This window comes from Protopterus annectens, chromosome 2.part1 (assembly GCF_019279795.1).
Source record: "Protopterus annectens isolate FY-2018-M chromosome 2.part1, PAN1.0, whole genome shotgun sequence".
In the NCBI taxonomy this organism is placed as follows: domain Eukaryota; kingdom Metazoa; phylum Chordata; order Ceratodontiformes; family Protopteridae; genus Protopterus; species Protopterus annectens.
Genome location: NC_056729.1, coordinates 1984714945 through 1984741134, shown reverse-complemented (window position 1 = coordinate 1984741134; position 26190 = coordinate 1984714945). Strand labels below are relative to the sequence as shown.

The window sequence follows — 26190 nt, the reverse complement described above, 5'->3', positions numbered from 1 at the left end:
GACAGTTATTCACTCTACCCTCAGCCAGGCAGACACTAACAACAGATGCATCAGACTATGCCTGGGGTGCCCACATGGCAGGAAAATGTATTCAGGGAGCATGGCCAGCAAGCCAAATGCATCTTCATATCAATCAAAAAGAAATGCTAGCTGTACAGAATGCCCTGACAGCCTTCAAGGATCTACTACATCCAGGGCAACTGCTGGTAAAGACGGACAATACTACAGTCATGTGGTACATAAACAAGCAGGGAGGCACACATTCCTACCCCCTCTGCAGACAAGCCATGACTTTGTGGAACACAGCATTGACTTATCAAGTACACCTGCAAGCACAATTCTTGCTACGAAAGACAAATACTCTGGCAGACGAACTAAGCAGAAATCTCAAGGATCCTCATGAGTGGAAACTAGATCCACAAATCTTCAGCATGATAACAAGGAAATGGGGATGCCCAGACATAGATCTGTTTGCCTCCCTGCACAACTGCCAACTACAGAGATTCTGCACAAGGACTTATCACAAACAAGCATGGAAAGTGGATGTCCTATCATTCAGCTGGAAAACCCTTACAGTATATGCCTTTCCTCCACTGCCTCTCCTCCCCAAGGTACTCCTAAAGGTCAGACAAGAGAAGCCAAAAATGATACTGATCACCCCAGACTGGCCACGCCAGCACTGGTACCCAATCCTGAAGAGCTTGTCTCAAGGCCCAGCCTGGACACTACCCCAAATTCCTCATTTGCTGACCCAACAAAACAATCAGATCCTGCACAGCCAACTCAGAACTCGAAATCTGGCTGCATGACTGATAGTGTAACCATTCAGAACACACCTCTCTCTAAAGCAGTTATGGATGTTATTTTGGAGGCCAGGAGGCCCAGCACCAGAAAATCTTATACGGAAAAATGGAAGAGATTCTGTGCTTGGAACCAGGCACAAGGAAAGGACACGCTTGTACCAAATATTCCTCAGATTTTACAATATCTAACTGAGATGCTGGACAAAGGCCTATCCTTCTCATCTATTAAGATCCATGCCTCTGCCATTTCAGCTCATTACAATACAGATCCACCTATTTTTTCACGTCCACTGCTAAGGCAGTACCTCAGAGGGGCCAAAAACATAAGACCTCCAAGGAGTGCTCCAACACCTGCATGGGACCTCAATTTTTTCTTGGAAAAGCTCACACTGCCTCCTTTAGAGCCAGCCAATACAGCTGAGATAAAATACTTATGGAAAACAGCTCTGCTCCTAGCAATAACTTCAGCAAGAAGAGTCTCAGAGTTGCAGGCACTAATGGCTGTGGAACCATTTATTAGTTTCGATCCGGACAGGGTTTCTCTAAGGACAAACCCAACATTTATGCTTAAGGTAGTGTCCAGTGTGGCTCTTAACCAAACCATTCATTTACCTACCTTTTATCCAAACCCACAGAATAAGGGGGAGAGACGTCTGCATTGTTTGGATATACACAGACAGCTACACTTCTACTTGGACAAAACTAAAGCCTTCAGAAAGACAGAGCAACTCTTAGTGGCATATGCTACAGGATCGCAAGGAAAAGCTATTTCAAAGCAGACTATTTCAAAATGGATAGGCCACTGCATTCGTTTCTGCTGTTCACAACATGGCAAATCAGTGCCTAAGGGCATTAGGCCACATTCAACCAGAGCAGCAGCCTTCCTCAGAGGAGTACCAACCAACGACATTTTGGAGACTTCAACTTGGACTTCTGTGCACACTTTTAGAAAGCACTACCACTCACCTCTTTACTCTAAATTCAGAGCAGGTTTCGCCACTGCAGTTCTGCAGGGCCTCATAGCCACTCCTAATCCTGTCTAGGCCAAGCCACCCAACCTCAGCTTTGGGATTCAACCCAAGTGTAATGACTGCAACAGTGAAACGCAATGAACATAGTACAGTTGTGTACCTACCATAAATGTAGATGTTCGAGTGTATTCACTGTTGCAGTCCAGGTTACCCTCCCTCCATCCCCCCTTTTCATTGCTGGGACTTATCTGTACTTCTCTATTCTATACAACCTATGTGGTGTATTTGCTTGTAGATGAAGGTAATGTTTATGTTAGTGCATGCTTTTTTATGAGCAGAATTTTTAGCCTACCCTTTTTGGGGCACCTGACATCTGGGGTAAGAAAAACTGAAGAAAATGGCATCGGCTGCATATTTTATACCCCTGGCACACTGACGTCAGGGAAGAGGCGACAACAACTGACGCTGGACCAGGACTTTGGAATTCAGGCCAACTGCAGGTAGCCTGCCAGCAGGATAACCCAAGTGTAATGACTGCAACAGTGAATACATTCGAACATCTACATTTATGGTAGGTACACAACTGTACTTTCTTTCCAAAGCATTTGATAGATGTTCTTCATGTTTCACTGTTGCAGTCATCACATTTGGGTTATCTGCTTGCAGTAGCCCTCAGTAGGCCTGATTAACAAAGTCTTGGGTCCTGCATCGGTTGCTGTCTCATCTTCCATGATGTCAGGTAGTCAGGGGTATAAAGCATGCAGCCGACGCCATTACATCAGTCTTCTTGCCGTGCAGTGCCCAAAGCAGAAGCAGTTCGCAAGTGCCGGTCGGCCGACTCCTGAAATTTTCGTTTTCAAGTTTCAGAACCGAAGTATTCAGCTAAGCTAAGTACCCTGTTGGGGAAACTTTTTCTTGCCCTAAACCGATGTCAGTAAAAGTTAATAATTGTATTTCTTGTGGAAAGCAAATACCTCATAAAGATTTTCATTCGTACTGCATTGGTTGCTTAGGCCCTGACCACGATGTACCTCGCTGTCGGTTTTGTGCCTTATTTAAACAACAAACTATTCATCGCTGGTTTATTTACACTTCTAAATATTTTGGTACTCGGTTCAATTATCCAGATATGGCTTTGGTAAGCCACCCGACTAACAGCATTCCAAAAAAACGCAAAAATAGACAGAGACAGACCGCATAAGTCCAAAGCTGCAGATGAAGCTTCTCCTAAACTAGTTGCCAGTTCACCGGTACTCAGTGAGGCGCTTTTGCAGCCCCTGATACCCGCTACTTCAGATTCTCAGGCCTCCACTGAGACCCATTCGGTGTCCGGTATGCCACGAGATGCTTCAACTGTAGAACCTGCGGATGTCTCTACCTTGGATGGGTTCTGAGCCACTGTGCAAGCACCGGCTTCTGAGGGTGTATTCAGGCCTACTGACTTGCATATTAAACCAACGCCATCTTTTTCAAGGCCTAAAACTTGATCCATGCCTAGAAAAACGATGCCCAGATGACATGGTCAGGCCTCTATGCCTAAAAAACAAATGGTAAGAATGGCTGAAGACCTTATTACTTTAATCAGGGAAAGCCACCCTTCCCCCTCTAAGAGACCTAGGACTAAGTTTGCTTATGATTCTTCTGGACTCTAAAATTTCTGTTTCCTCTGATGACCAGGATTTACTCTTATCTACCTACGAGGATTCTGATGCAGAGGACTCCATTCTCTCTGCTTCCCCTCCAGAGGATTTCTCTTTTGGTGAAACCTTGCATACTCTTAGGGAGCATTTTCGCTGGGAAAGCCAAGATTACTCAGACTGTAAAAAGAGGCTTAGGGATTTCTTACTCCTGCCCCAACGCAGGCCTTTAACTACCCCCCCTGTACTGGACATTGTTGAAGATAACTTTTCGGAATCTAGCTTGGCCCCTGACTCTTTACCTCCTGTTCCCAGAAAACCTGATAGATATTACAGGGTTCCTGACTCTCACAAGTTCCTTTTTAAAAATCCTTCTGTGGATCCTGGGACCATTTCACAGGGACCCAAGGGCATTAAGGCTTCTGCCAAAAATCCTACCCCCTCTGATAGAGATTCCAGGGCACTGGATAGATGGGGTAAGAAGGTATACACTTCTGCAACCTTGGCCATTATAGGTTCATAGGTTCATACTAGGCTATCTGCCCTAGGGCATTTATAAGCCTAGCCCAGAGTTTTGTGGCTTTCACCACCCCTTTAGTTTGAAGGATACTATGCCCATTATTTTGCTGTGCCTCTGTCAAGCAGTGACACTGAGGTTATCCCTGGGGACCTTAAACTGCCAGTTTCATATGTTAAAGTATCAGCAGCATATTATTGGATTGCTTAAACAGAAAATTATGTTGATTCCTGACTGTGCTGAAAGTAAAGGTTTACAGGATTGAATGCATTCTGCTGAACAAGTTGGAAAACATACTTTGCAATGTGGCTTTGATTCACTAGAGGCATATTGCAGGGCTGCTGTCACTGGGTCTGTACTTTGAAGGCATGCTTGGCTTAAGCAGCAATCTTTGCCAGATCATGTTAAAGCTAAATTGCTGGATGCTCCCATAAACCTAGACCACCTGTTTGGCAACAAAGCAGAAGTATTTAAAAAGATGAAGGAAAAAGCTAAATCTATGCAAACTGTCAAAGATTTCCTGCAAGTACAACCTTCCAGATTTAGTAGGCATTGGCTCTCTAAGAATTGGTCCTTTCCTGCCTCTTCCAGGCCTTCTCAGTTCAAACCCAGACCCAGCAGAACACCCAGGCTGCAGTCCCAAGGGACTCACAGGACTAAGCAGTGGGGGGCTCCCACTTCCAAAGCAGGAAGTAGTAAGACTCCCCCCCCCCCCCATGGTAAATTGCCTCAATGACTTAACTTTAAATCTTCCAAGCCCTGCTGAACTGCATGTTCCTTTAGGGGGCAAGATTGCCCTGCAGGCTAAAAATTGGGAACTCATTACCCAAGACAAATGGGTTGTAAATATAGTTTCCTAAGGGTACAGATTCAACTTTCACTATTACCAACCCCAAACAGTTGGCCAGATCTACCCCCAAATCAGTGGGCAGAGGCTCAAAAGCAAGTTTTCTTTCTTTTGAGCATCAGGGCTATTCAGCCTGTCCCAGAAGAAGAATGGGGACAAGGTTTATACTCAAGACTTTTTCTGGTACCCAGAAAAGACAACTCCTGGCATCCTATCTTGGACCTGTCTATCCTAAACACATTTTTGGTAATCCCAAAATTCAAGATGCTAACTCTTCATCAGCTGCTTCCTATGCTAGACAAAGATGCCTGGTTGGCAACACTGGATTTAAAGGAAGCCTACCTGCACATCCCAATAAGGGAATCTTGCAGAAGATACCTACGCTTCAAAGTAGGCTACATGCACTATCAGTTCTCTGCACTGCACTTTGGATTATCTACTGGCCCAGGGTATTCACAAAGTGCGTATCTCCAGTCATTGCCTTTTGCAGGCAAAGAAATATTCAGATATACCCATACCTGGATGATTGTCTAATTCAGGCAGAAAGCCAGGACATACTATTGAATCATCTGGCATCTGTAAAGAAATTGCTAACTTCTCTGAGGTACACCATAAATGAAAAGAAATCCCATCTTGTACCCTGACAGAAAATTGTATTCCTGGGAGCAAGCTTGAATACAACTTCCCAGATGGCCTACCTCACACCAGAGAAAAAAGTTCATTTGACAGCCTACTTCAAACTACTGGCCACAAAGACCCAGCTATCTGCAAAGAAAATACTGCAAGCCCTGGGGTTCATGGCCTCCTGCATTCTACTAATTCCATTTGCAAGACTGCATATGAGAAAACTGCAATGGTATTTAAAAAGCGTATGGTGTCAACATTCTCAGGATCTAGAATCAATGATTCCTATCATACCTTGCCTACAGATAGAGTAACTTTGGTGGGCAGAGGCCTGCCACCAAAACAAGGGACTGCCATTCACTCTACCCCCTGCCGCCCAATCCCTAACAACGGACGCATCAGACTATGCATGGGGGTCTCGCTTGGCAAGGAAGTGCATTCAAGGCAAATGGAACCCAAGTCAAATGCACCTGCTATCAATCAAAAAGAAATGTTAGCTGTACAAAATGCTCTGACAGCCTTCAAGGACCACATTCTTCTAGGACAACTAATGGTAAAGACGGACAACACCACTGTTATGTGGTACATAAACAAGCCGGGAAGAACCCAGTCATACCCTCTCTGCAGACTAGCCATGGCTCTGTGGAACACAGCCTTGAGCTACCAAGTGCATCTGTAGGCTCAATTCCTGCCAGGAAAGTTAAATACACTGGCAGACGACCTAAGTAGAAATCTCATGGACCCACACGAGTGGAAACTAGAACCAAAGATTGTCAACATGTTGGGAAACAAATGGGGGAGCCCAGAGATAGACCTGTTTGCCCCCCCCCCCCCCAGAACTACCAATTGGAAAAATTCTGCACAAGGGCTCCCCACAAACAAGCGTGGAAAGTGGATGCCCTGTCCTTCACCTGGAAAAATCTATCAGTTTAAGCCTTACCCCCCTGTGCCTCTCCTCTCCAAGGTACTACTAAAGATCAAACAGGACAAATCAAGGACAGTATTGATTGCACCAGACTGGCCACGCCAACACTGGTACCCCCTCTTGTGCAGTGTGTCACAGCTGACACCGTGGCATCCGCCTCAGACCCCTACCCTGCTGTCGCAGCAGGAGGCCCTGATTCTGCACCCACAGCTTCAAACCTTGAACCCTGGCTAAATTACCTGATCTCTCTGTTACCATCCCTCAGTAAACAAGTGATGGATGTCATTCTGGAGTCATGGAGGTCTAGTACTAGAAAATCCTATGCTGAAAAATGGAAAAGATTCTGTTCCTGTAGCCAAACTCAGGGGAAGGGCACAGCAGTGCCCATTTTACCTCGGATTCTTCATTACTTAACTGAGATGCTTCACAAGGGCCTTTTCCTCCATCAAATTTCATGCCTCATCCATTCCAGTTCATTACAATACAGAACCACCCCTCTTCTCTCATCCACTGTTGAAGCAAGTGCCTTAGAGGGGCCAAAAAGTTAAGACCAACTAGGAGAGCACCTACTCCAGCCTGGGACTTCAACTTTGTATTGGAAAAACTCACCCTACCTCCCCTTGAGCCAGCTGCAAATGCAGAGTTGAAATTCCTTTCTTGGAAAACAGCCTTCTTTCTAGCCATCACTTCAGCAAGAAGATTGTCTGAATTACAGGCCCTCATGGCAGTGGAGCCTTTCATCATCTTTCATGCGGACAGGGTGTCCCTCAGGACCAATCCCTCCTTCATGCCCAAGGTGGTATCCAGTGTGGCCCTTAATCAGTCCATTCATTTGCCTACCTTCATTTCTAATCCACAGAACAAGGGGGAACGAATACTGCACTCATCAGACATGCACAGACAACTTAGATTTTACTTGGACAGGACTAACCCTCTCAGGAAATCTGAACAGCTGCTGGTTGCATTTGCTTCAGGGGCAGAGGGGAAGGCCATTTCAAAGCAAAACATTTCTAAGTGGATAGGCCACTGCATTCATTTCGGCTATAAGCACCATGGCAAACCTACCCCACAGGAGATTAGGCTGCATTCAACCAGGGCTACATCTACCTCTACAGCCTTACTCAGAGATGTCCCTACCAGGGACATCCTAGAAGCTGCTACCTGGAGTTCTGTACATACCTTCACCAAGCATTACCACTTGTCAATTTTTTGTAAATCCAGAGCTGGTTTTGCCACTGCAGTCTTGCAGGGCCTTATAGCTGGTCCTAATGCTATCTAATTTCCACCTTCATCCTTAGCTTTGGGAATCTACCCAAATGTGATGACTGCAACAGTGAAACACAAAGAACATAGTACATTTGTGTACACTTACCATAAATGTAGATGTTTGAGTGTATTCACTGTTGCAGTCCTGGTTACCCTCCCTTCAGCCCCCTGACTTATATTGACTATATACCTATATTCTTGTTTACTATGCTTAAAGCTTTTTGGTGTATTTGCTTTTTTGTTGGAGGTGTAACCTTGTATATAATTGCTTCCCATTATGGGGGCACCTGACATCTGGGGCAAGAAAAACTGATGTAATGGTGTCGGCTGCATGCTTTATACCCCTGACTACCTGACGTCATGGAAGATGAGACAGCAACTGACGCAGTACCCAAGACTTTGTTAATCAGGTCGTCTGAGGGCTACTGCAAGCAGATAACCCAAATGTGATGACTGCAACAGTGAATACACTCGAACATCTACATTTATGGTAAGTGTACACAACTGTACTTTGTGTGGCACCTCAAAAAGCAAGGGGGCACACGCTCATATCTGCTTGGTCATGAGGCCAGGAGAGTGTGGGAATGGGCAATATCCTTGGAGGAGCTTTCTCATTCCACTGCACATTCCTGGGGAGTCCAGTGTGTTGGCAGACAAGATTGAAGCAGGGTCATTTTGAGCCCTCATGAGTGGTCCTTGAATCCTTCAGTGGAGAAAGAGATCTTCATTCACTGGCGTCAGCCCAGCTGCGATCTCTTTGCATCCCTCCTCAACCACAAATGCTGCTGATATTTCACCCAGATTACACCAACCGGGAAGTCCCCCAGGGATGCTCTAGTCCACGATTGGGTCTACTTTATGCCTGTCTTCCATTGCCTCTCATTCCCAGAGTACTACAGAAAGCCTGTTGCCTCAAGGCCGTCTTGATTCCCATCGCCCTCTTTTGGCCTTGGCAGGTGTGGTTTCCTCTTCTTTGGTCTCACCTGAAGTACCCCCTTTGGGTACTAGATTCCATTCTGGATGTGATTTCTCATCCCTCTCAGTTTCCAGCTCCCAACCTTCAGACGCTTCATCTGGCTTGTCCACTTCCAGTAATTCTAAACCAGCCCAGGCTTCCTTCTCCCATCAAGAACATTATCCTGGCCTCTCAGAAGTCTTCCAATAGAAAGAGTTATGCTACTAAGTGGAAACTGTTTTCTATTTGGGCTAAGCAGTGCAATCTAGATCCCTTATCGGCTTCCATTTCAGATATTTTGATTTTCTTATCCTCCCTTTTTCAGGAAGGAGCTAGCTTTTCGACTGTCAAAGTGCAGTTAGTGGCTATTTCTAACTTCCATGTGTGTGTGAGGAACTGGCCTTCTCCTCTCGCTTGTGCAAAGATTTTTTAAATGGGGGTCTTCTACTTAGATCCCCCGTCAAGGACCCTTCTCCCCTTGGGATCTTTCTTTTTTGCTGCAGTCTCTCACACAGGGTCCATTTGAGCCTGCTGCCACATGTGATATTAAATTTGTATCATGGAAGACAACCTTTTTAGTAGCCATAACTTCAGCCAAAAGAGTTTCGGAGTTGCATCCTCTCTCTTTTAAACTGCCTTTATGGTTTTTCATAAAGTTAGGGTGGCCCTTAGGAATAATCTATCATTCATGCCTAAGGTTGCTACAGAAGCGAATCTGAACCAGTCAATCCAATTACCAGTCTTCTTCCTCAACTTTGCTAACAAAGGGGAATATCTCTTGCATAAACTGGATGTGCATAGACAGTTGCATTTTTATCTAGCTAGGATGAAAAATGTCCGTAAGTCTGACCAGTTGTTTGTGGTGTTTTCACTTAACAGGAAAGGTCAGGCGGTGTCCAAAGAAACTATCTCTTGTTGGATTTCGTTGTGCATTTCATGTGCTTATTCGTCCAAGGGTTTATCCTTACCAAGGCCAATTAGAACTCATTCCAATGGGTCAATGGCTACATCAGCTGCTTTTAATGGCCATCACTCCATAGATGATGTTTGTGCGACAGCCACCTTATCTTCTCCGCATACTTTTGTTAGCCACTACAAACTTGACATTGTATGCAGGAGCAGGGTTTCCTTTGGCTCCACAGTTCTTCGGCATGTTCTTCCATGAGGCCGCCCAGGATTCAGGGTAGCTGGGGACTCTGACCTAAGAGCGAGGAATAGTGACATGGATAACATCAGATAGAGTTATGTACTTACCATAACTTGGTATCTGTGTTATCCTATGTCACTATTCATCACTATCCTTCCCTCTGTCCCCTGTCCTGTAGGATCTAGAGGATGTGGAGATGCTCTATTTGGTGGTCAAGGTCTTCCTTCGCCGCTTTCTAGCGAAGGACAGACTTGCTCTGAGTGGTTAGAGGGCAGCAAGAGATCATGGGAGTGGGAGGAGCTCAAGCGTTGAAGCTGTCTGTAAAGCACAGTCTCGGATCTGATGTCGGATCCCAGAGCCAAGAGTGATAAATAGTGACACAGGATAACACACATGCCAAGTTATGGTAAGTACATAACTCTTTTTTCTGAATGTTCTATTAAGGCACGATGCAAAGAGAGAGGGAAAGATCTGAGATAACCAGAGATATAAACAGTTGTGCCTGATCTTGGAAATCAAATTACTCAGAAACACAAGATCCTTTTAACTGGTACGGTTTGCCGATATGATTTTTTAGGGTATTAGCCTTGCTCTAGTGGTCTAGCTTGCTTAATGCATCTCCCTGGCTGTTAAATATGGTGGTCTTGTGGCTTTATTTGTTTTACTTCACTTGATCAAAAGAAGCTGCAGCACAGGGTTGTTTCTTCCCAGACTGCAGCATGCAGTTTGTGGAAAAGGAGATGGGATCATGGAACACTGAGGCAGATGTGCTTTGACATCCCACATATGTCCCAAAAATGAGTAATTCTGTGTCAGTGAGCAAAGTCTCTCAAGTGGATTACATCTAGTTTGTTATCCTCACTGATAGAGGAATTGAATATTCTAGCCTCTCACATTCTGACAGTGTTCACTATAATATTCACTGATGTAGTCCTTATGTTTGAGCTACCCTGCCTGTGTGTAGCCAGTAGCTCTCCCAACGTCCAGAGCTTTACCTTCCCCCAGAGGTTTGACTGATGCCATCACACTAAAGATGTCAGTACATCAGTGGTACAAAGGGTGCATTGGCTGTCATCTTTGTATCTGTCTTTCCATCCAGCACTTAGCCATATGTTACAGCACTCTGTAGGTTAGCTTATTTCCAGCAGCAGCACAGATTAGTACTCCACTGGGGTTTTCTTTCATCTTGTTTATAGTGTGCTACTATTTTAGCTGATTTCTAATGAAGTGTACTGTAGTATAGAAGAAATCGTAGTTGAGGTTAATAATTGTGTTTGGTAAGCAAGTCCCCCACCAGCACCACCTTTCATAGTGTTTGTTCTGCCTCAGACTAGAGTATAACATGGACTTGTGTCTCTCTTGTGCTTCCTTCACCTCCAGCACAATCTGTTGTGGCTACAGGTCTCTGCAGGAGTTTACCTCCAAAAAAAGACATGCGAGCCTGGTTCTGTGACACAAAGGTGTCTTTTAAAGCCTCTACAAGCACACACACACACACACACACACACACACACACACACACACACACACACACACACACACACACACACACACACACACACAAAAGCATAGCAAAAAGAGGACGAAGTGTTGGGAAACTGAATATGTTTGAGACGACTAGCGTTCCCCTGTGTTTGGCAGCCTTGCATGTATTGAGACACTTTCCTAGCCCCTGCCCACAGAATTGGTTTTGGCCAAAGCCCTTGGCATGGCTACTATGTAGGTGCCCACACCAGTGGCTTTTTGCATGTCATCCCAGATGGACAAATTCATCATGCTTCCTGAGGGTGAAAGCTCTTCAGTGCGAGAAGCACGCATTGCAATATTAGGAGGGAAGTTGGAATCCCTACTGTACTTGTACTCGTGGAGATTCCTGGTAACCGCATAAAGGTCTTTGTTTGCATGCCAAGATCCAAAGTCTACAGGGCAGCAGTTCCTAAAGTTTAAGACATAAAGTGACAAAGCACAATCTGGTGGCTGCCAGCTTGCCTCACACTAGGCCAAGCATTGCCTATTCCAGGCTTCCATTGAATCCTTAGCCAAGCTGGCCAAATAGTTTATCTTTCTTAAAAGTAGGAGGCCAGAGTTTGGATAGACCTGAAGTGTCTTGGGGTCCCTTATAAAAAGACATGCATGGATCCTCCTGTAGAGGATTCAGACACCCATGACTTAAAAGTGGATGAAATGGCATGTGTCAGCCAGGTTCTACCTACTGAACACTATGACTCTGACAACTGAATGCATTTTGTCCTCTGCTTTTCCAACAAAGTACTTTTCCATTGGGGCATAACCTTCTCAGAATGAAAGATGTTTTGAAACTAAAGAGTATTCTGAAGTCCAGCAGTGTTAGATTCACTCTTGGGGTGGTACCCATGTACCTTATGAACAGAGGCAGTCTGTAAAACCTGTCACAATCCTGCTTGCTGACCCTCGTTATCTTTCCTGTAGGGATAAAAAATTGGGTAGAATCTAGGTAAAACTAACTAGGGTTGTAAGGGATCTTGAGCCGTTAGCCTAGTAATCTCCTATGAATCTATTTCAGATACTTCATTCTCTTTTATTATTCTTGATTTATTGCTGTGGATTTGAACAATTCCAAAGTATTTTTAAGGTGTCTGCAAGAACAAATAGAAATTAATTTGATCCTGTCCCTGCTGTTGCTAGGATAGAGAGGGATCCTCTTATTCTTCCCTGTTTTACTGGACACTCCTCCTCAGCTTTCATTGCAGCATCAAGACCATCAAAGCAGGTGATTATCCCAGAATCAGTGCTGCCTTGTGTGACGGTTGTCAGTTTTGGCTCAGGTCAAACAGTCTTTGACCTTAATTCCTCCCTGCATCAACTAAGCCTTCAGTGTCATTGGTCTCAGTGCAGAGTTTCTTAAGAACTGGTTGTCCTTTTGATCTCAAGCTTTGAGATTGAAAAGTCATGATGCATGTTGACACCAATGCCCTCAGTGGCATTCTAGACATCAGTGTCCACGGCTTTTGATATGGATTTTGTGGATTATTCTGGGGATTGGCATGAGCATAGGAGTTTTTTGAAATGAGAAGTGGAGATGGTAGAAGTTATATGGCTTGGTAGTGAGTTCCAATTTTTGGCAATGGTGCTGGCAAAGAGGGATTTACCAGCATAATTTTTGTGTTTGATGACACTTATGAGGTGCTGATTACTAGAATGTAAGGCTCTAGAAGGTATGTGGGGTTGTATAAGATGTTGAAGTGCTCGGGTTATATCAGGAAAGCAGTATAGTTTATGTGCAATAGATAGTTGATTGAGTAGTAGTATGTGAGGCAATTCCAGCCAGTTGAGCTGCTTAAGGGACAGACAGTGGTGGACCTAGATGAGGCTTCGGTAGCAAACTTGGCGATCTTGTTATAGCAAAATTCCATTTTATTTAGATCGGTTTGGCGGAGATTAGTCAAGATGGGAGAGCCATATAGGAGGATGGATAGAAGATGAGTCTTTGCAATGGTTGCTTTGGTAGATTTAGTGATAAAGTGTTTGTTCTTGTAAAAGAGTCCAAGTTTTATCTTTACTTTTTTGATGGTTTGTGCAATTTGGATGTTGAATCTAAGGTTATTGTCTATTACTACATGTAGCAATTTGGTGTGTGTGGTTGGGCTGATTTGAATGTTATCTTTGGAGCTGATATGAAAATTGTTATTACGAGGAGGTGGTCTGCCTGGGTCAAAAAGAATAAGTTTGTTTTTTTGGGATTGAGAAGACGTTCGATGTTGGTGAACCAAATTTCAGCTAGGGTGAAGTTATTTTGGGTTAGGGATTGCAGTTCGTCTAGGGTGGGGGCGGCACAAATAAGGGTGGTGTTATCTGCGTATTGTACTATTGATGCAGAGGATAAGGATATCTGGTTAGTAAATAGAGATAACAGCAAGGAGCCAAGAATAGACCCTTGAGGGACTCCTATGGTTACTGGTAATGGGGGACAGCTGGTCATGACAAAGAACTGCTCACTGGCAGTCTGATAAGTAGCTGCTGAACCATGATATAAAGGGAGGATGTATATTTAGGGTAGATAAAGTTTCAAGAAGTATACTGTGATTTACCATGTCAAAGGCTTTTGATAAGTCTAGGAATATAGAAGATATAAACAGACCCTTGTTTCTGTGGTGTTTAACTGGGTTAGTGAATGATTGTGCTGTGGGAAGGTCTAAATTCATGCTGCGATATGGAGAGAAGGTTGTTATTTTGGAGGTATTGCATTAGTTGAGTGTGAACAACTCTTTCTAATATTTTGGACAAAGGTGATAGGATTGCTATTGGATGATAACTGGTGAGCTCTAAGGAGTTACCTCTTTTGTGCATTGGAATGATATGTGATGTTTTCCAAGATGTGGGTACTCTACATTCTGATAGAGACCCATTTATGAGAATAGAGACTGGCTAGGCTATGGCATCAGCAGGTATCTGAAGGAAATCTGCTGGTAGGTTGTTTGCTGCTAGTGGGGTTGGCTTAAGTTTTTTAAGGAGTTTGGAAATTACTTTGGTGGACGCTGAATGAAGGTTGAATTTGGGGGTATTGTTTTGAATATTGGGGTGGGTTGGTGTATTTATTGGTGTGGGGTTACAAGTACTTTTTAGGCATTGGGAAGGGTTTGGACAGTTTCAGTAAAGAATTTGTTGAATTGTGTGGGAATGTTTTTTAGATTATTTGGTAGCACTGGGGGTGGAGTATTGGATTTTCCTAGGTGGAGTATGCCATTTAGAGTGGCCCAGAATTTATGGAGATTGTGAGCATATTTTTCTTGCATGTTTTTATAGTAATTAGTTTTGTCTAATTTTATTTGTTTTTTGGCTTTGTTACGGAGTTCTAGATAGTTTTGTCTAAAACTAGTGGTTTTGTTTTTCCGATATAGAATCCAGACCTTGTCCCTATCCTTCATTATAGTTTTAGTATCTTTTCTAAGCAATGGGGCATAGATAGTTTTTATTCAAAAGGTTCGGGAGTGTGCATGAAGGTTTAAGATTTTTAGGAAGGTTGTGTTAGTGTTCTACGGCTTCATCTAGAGATAATTGTTTTGGGAGGGCTCAGTTGCAGCTTTTTAGTGAATTGATGAAGTCAGTAGCTATAAAGTTCTTTTTGTTGCAAACTACCTTGAGGATAGGTTGGCTGATGGTTTGGGACATGTTCCTAAGTAGGTAGGTTGAATGATGTTCACTTAGGCTATCTGGAAGACAGCCAGATAGCTGTGCATGACTGGGATCAGATACCAGGATCCAGTCTAAGATTGACTGGCGTTTGTATGTTTTGTCAGTTCTAGTGGGGGTAGTTATGGTTTGGGTAAACCTGTGGTGGTTTATAAAGGCAGAGGGATTGTGGGTGGAGCAGTTAAGCCAGTCAGTATTAAAGTCTCCTAATAGTATGGTTTCTTGTGGAAGGGAGTTAGACATCCAGCTAAGCAAATTTTCCATTACATTTATGTTATTGCCTAACCACCTGCAGTAATTATGTGTTTGTTGAAATTTATTTTTAATTTGGCAAGAATAAATTCTACATCTTTGACTTCTTGGTTATTGTAGTCCAGATCTATGATGAGATGATTTTGGAATAAGATTGCTACACCCCCTCCCTTTTTCTCTAATCTGTCTCTTCAAATAATATTGTAGCCAACGGCCATAATTTCATTATTGTGGTGTTCTGGTTTAAGCCATGTTTCAATTAATATAGTGATATCTGGCTTATATAGGGCAAGTAAGGCATGAAGGTCCTGAAATTTGTTAAGTGTACTTCTTGCATTGATGTTTAAGAAGAGGAGAGATGAGGTAGGTCTGTGGTATAGGGTATTTAGATGGTTTAAATTGGGGTTAGTTGATGTAATGGGTCCTGGATTGGGGTGTATGTTGGGGTTAGTTGATGTAATGGGTCCTGGATTGGGGTGTATGTCTCCACAACTAGTGAGTGCATGGAGTAGGTGTATGTAGAGTTTACTTATTTTGTGAATTATCTTACTTTGTTTATTTTGCTTGTCAGTTTATTGTGTGAGTAAGAAAATGGTTGGGAGTCAGAAAGTTTGCATGGCGCTATAGGGAAGTTGTTTAGTTTGATGGGATTGCTTGTGGATTCTGTCTGCCAAGGGGGATGGGGTATGGTTATGAAGTTGAGTGTGGTAAGAGTTTAGGTTGGAAAGTAGGAGTAGGGTGAAGATTGCTAATGAATAGAGTAATGTTTTAGTAGTTTGGTTGACTGTGTGCAATACATGTTGTTTGGTTGTTGATAGAGTGGGGTAGTATCTGTCACTGTGGAAGATAGGTGTTGTGTTAAAGGTAGAGTAACAGGAATGGGAGTAGTCTTTTGGTAGGAGGAAACAGGTGGTTAGGTATAAAGGAAATGATAAGGGGGTGGATGGGAATGGGGGTGGTAGGGAGGACTAGAAGGGGCCATCAGAAGTGGCAGAAGAAAAGTCAGCAGTCTGAGAGGAAGTGAAATAAACTGGTAAAGGCAACTTCATGAAAAGACACCATCACAGAAGCAAAAATTCTCAACCTAAACAGAGAGCTCATGGGTCTTTGTCAAGTGAGCTGAAGCAGTAGCGGAATCCCTGAGGACTTGCCAGATTGTTCTACTCCAGAAGCATTTAGTGGTTACTTGTGCCTTTATCTGTTTGTATGGATGGCTGGCACATAGGATGACAAATTCAGCTACAACTTTACCCCCCCCCCAACCTTCCCTCAGGAAATACCATCAAATGTAACTCCCCCTGCGATCACTAAGGAACAGGTCTTTAATGCTCTCTCTAAGGCCAAGAATACTGCCTCAGTGGTCCCAGACAATATCCCAAAATGTCTTCTAAATAGCATGAATCTGGAGCATTTCTCCCCGGGCCTCCGCTGAAAACAGGCTCTGTGGAACCTATTCGGACATTCCCGGTCAACAAATGTTAAATAAAAAAAAATAAAAATAAAAATGAAACGTGACCTGTCAGGCCTTCTGGAATTGCTTTTTAACTGTAGCCTACAAACAGGCTTCATGCCTCATGAATGGAGAACAGCAACAGTCATCCCTCTGCACAAAGGTGGGCCATTTACAGACCCATACACCTCATTAGTGTATGTAAAAACATGGAAAGAATTATTATGGAAATGATCAATAATGATATAGTAAACTTCCAGACACTGGATCCAACCCAGTTTGGTTTCATCAAGGCAGGTCATGCCTACTCAACCTGGTGGACCTCTGTTAGAAGATCACCAAAGCAATAGGTGAGGGCAGAATGGTTCACACTGCCTGCCTTGACCTGTCTAAGGCATTTGAGATGGTACCCCACTCGGGCATTGTTGACAAACTCAAGAGGTTAAGCACAAACCTGTATGTCACCTGGTGTGTAGCCAGTAGACTCATAGATGGGACCCAGGAAGATAAAACTGGGGAATTTACCTTTACAAAGAGGCCAGTAGTAAGTGGAGTCCCTCAGGGATCAGTCCTTGGACCACTCCTTTTAGGCATTTACTTCTCTGAAGTCAAGGCCAATGTTAGTGATCTCAGGCTGACTAAATCTGCAGATGATTGCAAATTAGGGTTATCATTGAATCTCACACTGACACAAATATTCTCCAGGAAGGGCTGACACAGACAAACAACTGTTAGATCCATGAACTAAAACTAAATGCCAAGAAATGCGTAATAGTATCCTTAGGGAAGTCATCCACCCTTGGTAGCATATTGACAACACATCCCTTAGAGTTGACCCAGTAGTCAGAGATTTGGAAGCACACATAGACAGTGATCTAGCCTTTGACTGTCACGTGTCTACAGTAGTGAGGAAATCATTCCATATTGCACAACTTATAAACAGAGATATGGCATCTAGGTCCAAGGAAGGCATTGTTCCACTGTATTTGGCATTCATCAGACCTATCATTGACTACAGTGTCCCCTTTGATATGTTTCTAACCAGGCATATCCAACAAATGGAAAGTCCACAGAGGTTCCTCACTAAAAGAATAAAGAATGTAAGTAAAATATCATATGCAGACCATGTCAAGGCACTATCCCTGCAGACTTTTGAGGGGAGATCAATGCCTGGCATACAGAGCATTGTCAGACCCCACTTTGATGGACCTCCTGCATGTCAGTAAAACAAACATCAACAGAACTGCCTGTTCTAAAGACTTAAACCTTGCCTGTGATGTAAATAGGACCTGATGGAGAGAAAGGCATTTATCCTAGAGACTACCCCTTCTCTGGAACAGGCTCCCCATCCATGTGAAGCAGAGTTACTCCCTAACTCAGTCCAAGTGTCACTTGGACAATTGGATGGGGAACAGGCAAGTCATCTCTGTCTTGGCACCTATGTCTCTAATGGACACAAGCAACCTGTAAATGTTTCATCTCCCAGGCCCCTACTCGTAAATGTTTCATCTCCCAAGCCCCTGCTTACACTTATCAAAGGTACCAGAACTTGTCAGAGATTTGAGATGCATGGCTAGGTTTAAAAAGGCCTTTGTGGCCGTTAGCCTAGTAAACACCTACGAATCTCTATAGGCTCAGACCATAGTATTCAGTGGCTATAAAATCCCTTTCCACACCCCCTCCCAAGCTGTACATCCTTTCTGTTGCAGATATCCCATATATTCCACCCCACTAACAATATGTGGAACTACCAGTTGTGCATTACTTAATTTGAAAATTAGTAATCAAAGGGGTCCCACCAGATGATAGAGGGTCTGGATATTAATTCAGATTCAGTTTTAGTCCACAAAGAAGTCAAGGACCTCAAGCTTACTGTAGACTTCAGCAGTCTCAGTGACTTCATTCTGAAACAGAAATTCCAGATGTTCACAGCACAGTCAATTCTTCTTGTCTGTCAAGAGGAGACTGGATGTACTGTTTGGGCTTCCAAGACATCTAATTGCATGTCAAAACAGCAAGTAAATCAGGGAGGTTTCTTTGTGTCCAGGCTGGAGCCAGCTTCTTGACATATGGCCTCACTTCAGCTGTTAGGGTGTTTGCAAAATGTACGTCAGCAATTACAGCAGGCCAGAGACTGCTAGGGGTCAAATTATGCCCTTGTCTTTGTAACTGGCTGTTAGCTGCAGTGACAATGGTGGATTTAGTAGTAGCACAGGTGTCCATACTGCAACTGTTCTATCCTTGAACATAACAGTGACACTGCCTAGCCCCAGATGCAGCTGTTGCAGACTCCCAGTTTTATCGGTTGTGCACCAGATATAGTCATGCAAAGCCAGCCTGCTACTCTAATGAATTCCTCCTGTGCAGCAGAAAGTTGTCCAGATTCTTTAGCCTGACTGAGTTTCGGCTTCCCTTTTTCCTGAAGGTGGTAGGCACTATGGTAGCCACTATTTTTCTGATTCCTTATGCCAGGTACCACATGAGAAATTTTACACTGGACTCCCAGAACTCAATGGTCTCAAGCTTCAGTCCTTTTATCCGGTTGGATTAGAATCTGTAAAGCCATCTTGTAGAAAAAACACTCTGCCAGGAGCAAAAGCTCTAGGCCCAAGAAGGCATACCATGATGATTTTTAAGTAAAGTCTAAACAGAATTTCTGAGGACTCACATTTGGGAGTCAGTTGGGGGTCATTTCTACCTTGATCTCTCTGCACATCACAGAGAACAGCTAGATTCAGACCATTTTTGTTGTGTCTTTCTGCTTTTCCCAGTTAGGGGTCGCCACAATATTCAAAAACTAAAAAAATCCCTTTCCACACCCCTTCTAAGCTACACTCCTTTTCACATCCAGATGTTTCATCCCACCAAAAATATCTGCCACTAATAGTGGTACAAACCTCCTTTGAAAAAGAGTAATCCAGGAGCTTCCACCAAACTAGAGAAAGCCTAGGTATTACTTCAAATTCTTTTTAGCCCTCAGGCCAAAGACTTCAAGCCCATTTTAAATCTCAACAGCCTCAATGATGTCATTCTGAAACAGAAGTACTGGATGATCACAGTGCAACTTGATACTCCATTGTTAGTCAAGAGGAGCCTGGATGTTGTCTTTGGACCTCCAATGCACCCACTTGCATATTAAAATAGCAGGTGAATTGAGGAGACTCCTTTGTGTCCATGTCAGAGCCGACAGTTTTTAGTGTCAGTCCTTGCCATTTGTCCTTTCCTCAGCTGTCAGGATGTTCATCAAACCCATATCAGTGGTTGCAGCAGATCAGAGGCTGCTAGGGATCAAAGTGATGGTCCTTATTATCATCACTGCTGCAGCAGCCTAAGCTATATGGGTTATATCCTACATTGAATATAACAGCCAGCCAGCTTCTAAAGCTTCTGGGCACCTTCTGCACACCCCACATTGATAGCTTAAGCTGAGCTGACTAAAATGTTGTGTTTGGACTCAAAGCCCATTAAAGCTTTCCGTTAAAGCTTTCCTGCTGCAAGAAAAGGGCTTTGCTCCAGGCTTTTGAGGATCGACAAATGGCTAATGCTATTTTTCCATTGTTGGGCAGATAAGTTCTCTTGAGAAAAATTTTCCACATTACTTTTATTTGGGAAAACATTTTTTTTCTTAAAATGAAGTGCATTTAAGCTAGGAAAAAGTATTTTGTTGACTGTCTCATGACTTATGTATTTTTAAACAGGAAAGCACTTTTTTTACTTTTGTGGTTAAAAGTTGTTTAAAACTAAATTTTCTGTGGGAAATTATGTTTATTGTACTCCTTTTTTTTTTTTTTTTATGTCTGATGAAAGTATTTCAAGTGATTTTTAATGTGTTTTTTCTGGGAAAAAGTTAATTTTATTGCTACTTTCCTGTTTTACTGGCTGTTAATGCTACGCTTCTCCAGGAAACAAGCACCATTTTCTGCTTGACAAAGTAATGTTCCTTGGTCAAACCTTCTACCAGCCATAAAAAGGAAAAGGAATGTTAAGCAGGCTTTGCTACCTCAGCAGGCTAGTAGTTTCAGCTGTGAGTGGATGACTTTATTGTGGCCAAAGTTGGTTCCTCAGACCACTCATATTTTTCTTTGGGTCCCTCTGAAATAGTCCAATACATCAGTTGGAGTCACCTCAGGGTTCAAGGGAGAGTCACTGTTGATGGTAATGGGAGAAGGGGCAGGTAATGTTGTGCCATCCATGGGGAAGTTGTTGGTAATACTGAATGTGCTTTTTCTCAATTTCCTTTTAAAAACAGACAGAAAACTAAACATTGATCCTGTCAAGTCAGTTTTCTGTTACAGGAGTAATTTATTTTGCTTGGTTCTAGGTCTTTTGCAGGTCCTTAACCCTTCTTATAAGGAAGATTCTGGTAAAATGAAAAGAAATTCCTCTTTCCCTGAAGAGGTACAAGAAATTGAAACTGTATGGGCTTGTGAAGGGACAGATGCATAGATGCATTTTTTTCTTGTCAGGTTTCTGATTCAGATTCTGAATAGCATTTGATATACAATTCTCCCTGTGAAGGATTCTCTTTCTCTAAGTTTCTTTCCAGGGTGAATCAGTGTTCTCAATAGGAGAATAATGAGGTTTCTCATTCCGATAGAAATTATGATCTGTTTTAACTTGTATCCTTCCAGTTCTTTCAGTCTTGGCGAATGTTTTTTGTCACACCCTTCAGTTTACCTGACAGCCTATTGCCCCTAAAAAAGCAGACGTATTGTGTAGAGCTATTCTGTCTTTCAAGTTTGATATACCAGTCCCAGACTTGATTCAGCAGCTGTTTGCTTTAGTAAGTCCAGCTAGTGCTAAACATCCTGTTAAAGCCTATCCCTCTCCTTCTGATAAGGGTGAGAAAACTTTTCAAAAGTTTGAGGGCAAAGGTGTATGCATCTGGAAATTTGATTTTTTAGAATTCTAAACTGTCAGGCTCAGATGATAAAGTTTATACTGACTAATTGTGAAAGTATCAGGAATGTTTTTTCATCAGTTTTCTGTAGTGAGGAAAAATCTGCTTTGTGTAATTTTTTGTTTTGTTTTGTAAGTCACTACTTATCGTTTAAAATGTGTTTATGATGCTGTAGATGCTACTTCCAGGGCTGCTATCACTGGGACTGTTTAAGGACATTTGTCTGGCTGCATTCTCAGAACCTCCTAGATGATGTCAAAAATTAAATTTTGAATTCTCAATTGAATTTATATTTACTTTTGAATCTTTTGCTGCAGAAGTTATCACTAAATGTGGTGAGAGGAGGGTAGCTGACTCAAAGAAATCTCTCAGATTTCTCAGTTCTCATTCTCTAAGTTTTCTAAGGGATTCTCTGCTCCCTTGTCTAACTTTGGCAAAAAAAAACCCCAAAATAAACAGTCTCAGCAGAATGCTGGTAAGCAGACATTTAAAAAGCTTTATCAAGAAGGTTCGAAGAAGACATCAGGAACCCCATAGAACAAAGGACAGTCAAATAAGTCAGAATGACTATGTGGGGGACCTTATGCCTCATCCCATTCTGGCAGTCCCTTAATCCTTCCAGAAAGTATGAGTCTTCATTTCTGTCTTTGGCAACAGTTTGTTTCAGACAAATGGGTCCTGAATGTGATCCAGCTAGGCTTTTGATGGCAGTGGGAGAGGATTCCAACCCAGCCACCAGACCAAACTATACTCTTTCCTCCTGTTATGCATCATATACAGTTTGGGGATAAATTAAGCTGTTACTCCTACTCAGTTAGGGGAAGGTAACATTTTATTCAACAAATGTTTAAGTACCAAAGAAAGAAAGTTCTTCAAGACCAGTTCTGGATCTTTCTTTCTTGACCCAGTTTGTAATAGTGACCAAGTTCAAAATGTTTTTTATAGGTTCATAGGTAGGTACTAGGCTATTGGCCCTAGGGCCTATATAAGCCTAGCCAAATGGACCCTGGCTTTTGCCACCCAAGAAAATTATTTTCCTGTGCCACTGTCGAGCAGAGCCACAGAAGTGATCCCCGGGGTGAATTTCCTATCTCCCATCCAATCATCAAGATTTTTATAGGTTCATAGGTAGGTACTAGGGCACATCATAACTTGTTACCTCTCCTTCCGTATTTGAATTTTAATGTATCCGTAGATGTAAAAGATGCATATCATTACATTCCTATTCATCCAGATTTCAGGTGTTTCTTAAGGTTTTGCATGTCTGGATCTCATTATCAGTTCTCTGCCTTTACCCTTTGGGCTATTCACTAGGTATTATAGCATATGTGATTCTATGATACCTTTTTTTTCAGGCCCCATGTGAGAAGGATATAGTGGTATCTGAAATCTTTTTGGTCCGAGCATCAACTCCCATTGACTTTTCAAATTCCAATTCTGTGATTTGCAAGAAATGGAAATCAGATGATTCGGGTTGTGGAAACATCAAATTTCTCTGAATCCATGGCTCCCATTCTCCCCCCTGCTCCAAAGCAGTTAGTCACTATAGATGAATCAGAATTTCATTGGGGAGCAGTGTCAGTGAGCATAAAAGTGTAGGGTTTTTGGGACAAAGACACCAAAACTCATAACCATAAAAGAGATGCTAGCTCTTATAAATGTTCTCAACTCTCTGAATCATCTGTGGTCCTCTGGACTTCTTTCAAGTCTTTACACACAATAACACAGTAATGTGGTACATAAACATGCAAGGGGAAACCAGATCTTGTACCCTATACAGATGAACCATGTTGACATGGGATATAGCTTTATAGCAAAATCTCACTGTACAGGCATCTTGCAGCCTGTCAGAACAAAATTGTGTGGCAGATGAGCTGAACAGGACTAGGGCAGAACCTTATGAATGGAAACTGAATCGGGATGTCTTACAAGATTTGATCGGTCTATCTGGGATTCCTCAGGTAGACCTTTTCTGTCTTTTGTAGACTACCCACTGGGAAAATTCAGTTCCAAGACTCCATACAATAAGGCCTGGAAGACAGATGCCTTTCCTTTTCTTTTCCAGATGGTTGTTTCATGCTATTTCTTTTTGCTGTGCTGAGTACAACAAGCCACTTCCAGGTAGGGTTTGGACCCATTCCACCAAGGTTTTGACTTCATCTGTGTTTTTTTGGAAAGAGATCAACTACAGAAGTATTCTAGAGACAACAGTTTGGTCCTCTGTGCACAAAGCGTTATAAACTACATTAATTTTTCATGTCCCGAACAAGCTTTACAAGGACCACTGTCCAGGGACTTCCGGATGCTTGAATTCATTTCTCTACCCTGTATGAGTTTAAGCTATGGTAATATACCCAAATAACTAAGGCTACTGCAACAGTGATCTAAATGTTGAACATAGTGCTATAGTATAAGTAAACTTTCCGTAGCCCTAGTTGTTTTAATAAATCACTATTACAATAGCAGCTGTCCCTTCCCTCCGGTCCTTGTATTTGTTTTCTTGTGTGTATGTGTGTGTGTGTGTGTGTGTGTGTGTGTAGTGTATGCCTATGCATATATAACTATGGCTATAAATATATATATATATATATATATATATATATATATATATATGTGTGTGTGTGTGTGTATATGGATCCCCTACACTACACCAACACACCACAAACCCGACAGCCAAAACTCCGACACCAAAACACCAAATCCACACAATACCGACAACAGTCCACATTTCTGAACACCATAACACCGACTCACAACACAAGCACACCAAAAACCGTACAAACCTACACTAAACCTTACATACACAACTATCTATGCACTAACCTTAGCCCAAACCCTAACCCTAAGGTCCATCACTGTCGCACACTTACCTTACCCACACCCTAACCCTAAAGTCTGCCACTATCGCACACTTAGCTTACCCGCACCCTAACCCTAAAGTCCGTTACTATCGCACACTTACCTTACCCGCACCCTAACATCCGTCACTATCACATACTTACACAGTCGCGCTCGTTTCACATGTCGGTGTTTTCAGCATTGGGATTTGAACGGTCAGTTATTTCTGTTGTTGGTCTTCCGATGTCTGTGTTCTCGTCGTCAGCGTTTCGATCTGTCAGTGTTCTCAGGTAGACCCATGTGTGTGTGTGTATATATATATATATATATATATATATATATATATATATATATATATATATATATATACACACACACACACACACACACACACACACACACACACACACATAGATATATAGCTATATAGATATAGGTAGATATATATCATTTATCTTTGTGTGTGTTTCTGCATACACATATGTATAGATTCTGTTAGGATTGAAAGATCAGTTGGTATAATGGTTAAGGTCTTTGCCTGTTGCGTACAAGGTACAAGGTTCAATGCTGACCTTTGGCCAATACGTATTTTAAGTGTGCATGTTTTCCAGTGGCGGCTGGTGACTTCAAATCAAAGGGGAGCTGCAGGAGACAGTTGAATGGGTGGGGCCAATGTGAAGGGGTGTGACCAACTAGAAAGGGGTGGGGCTATGCTCAAAACCACAAAAACTGGAACTTTAATTAAATACACTGCCCTGGGTGCCAAACCATCACTATGAGAGTCCAATAAAGACTAAATAAAGTGTAGAAGAAAAAAAAAAAAAACATTTCAATGCATTGGCTACATGACAGCTTACTTAATATCTAGATGGAAACAAAAAGGTTGTGAGGCATGAACAAATAAATTATTTTAAATACATTACTGGAATGCCAGTCAAAATTAAGTATAAAAAACAAGCATATCTCAACCCAAACCACTTCTCCTTGCACTGCATTTCTAATTATAATTTATATTCAGCTTTATAAAAGTACCAAGTAACATGCTGAAAGTAGCAATCTCTGTGATACCCCCACTTGTAAAAATGTTTCTTATCCAAAAAAGACCTGCTGCATGACAACTGTCTACTTGTTTCATGGGGTAAACATGATCAAAGTAAAAAATGAACAACAAACAAGAATCAAACTATAGATAAATTGCTTAAAGGATTATTGCACAGGTTATGGACCACACATGATAGATTGGCATTCTGTTTAGTTCATGAGTAAAGCCTGCAAATATGACTGCAATTCTCCAACAAATGTCATGAGCTACTGAAAATACTGTAATGCTATCCTTTATTACAAATACTGTCATATGCATTTCAATACCTAAGGCTTATATGTTATCCAGTTATGTAAATATTCTGTGCATGGCACTAAGAAAAAAGCTTTCAATGTTGGTAATTCTTTAACAGTATGCTTATTAAAGCTTTCTTGCATCTCAGGCAAGCTTACCTGATGGTCATTAAAACATTGCTACTTAAACATAGAGCAGCAGACACTGCAACAACAACATGCATTTTCTGAATAATAAGAAACATAAATCAACCATATAAAAATATGACAGAAAACCAGAACATTCTGCAAAATCAAGCACAGATAAAAAAACATTGTAGTACTTGTCTACCTTGGATGGGGGGGGGGGTACTCTGCACACTTACACTGCATAACTGCTCCTTGCCTTGCTTGGACACATCAAGAGTCACTACATGGGGGAGTGGGGTGCAACAAGCATGCCACAATTTGAAATGCCTCTGGCTGACCGTGATGGCTCTGACACATTTGTCATACCTCTCAACCTCAGAGCAAGAAATCTGGACAAAGCCATAAATAGAAGTGGGACAAAGGCC

At 42.4% G+C, this 26190-nt stretch overlaps 1 protein-coding gene across 1 annotated transcript in view; it reads left to right on the top strand.

The window, feature by feature from the left end:
* The window catches only part of CWC27 (CWC27 spliceosome associated cyclophilin), a 1911839-nt gene that overhangs the window by 632567 nt on the left and 1253082 nt on the right, over positions 1–26190 (top strand). The window lies entirely within an intron of this gene.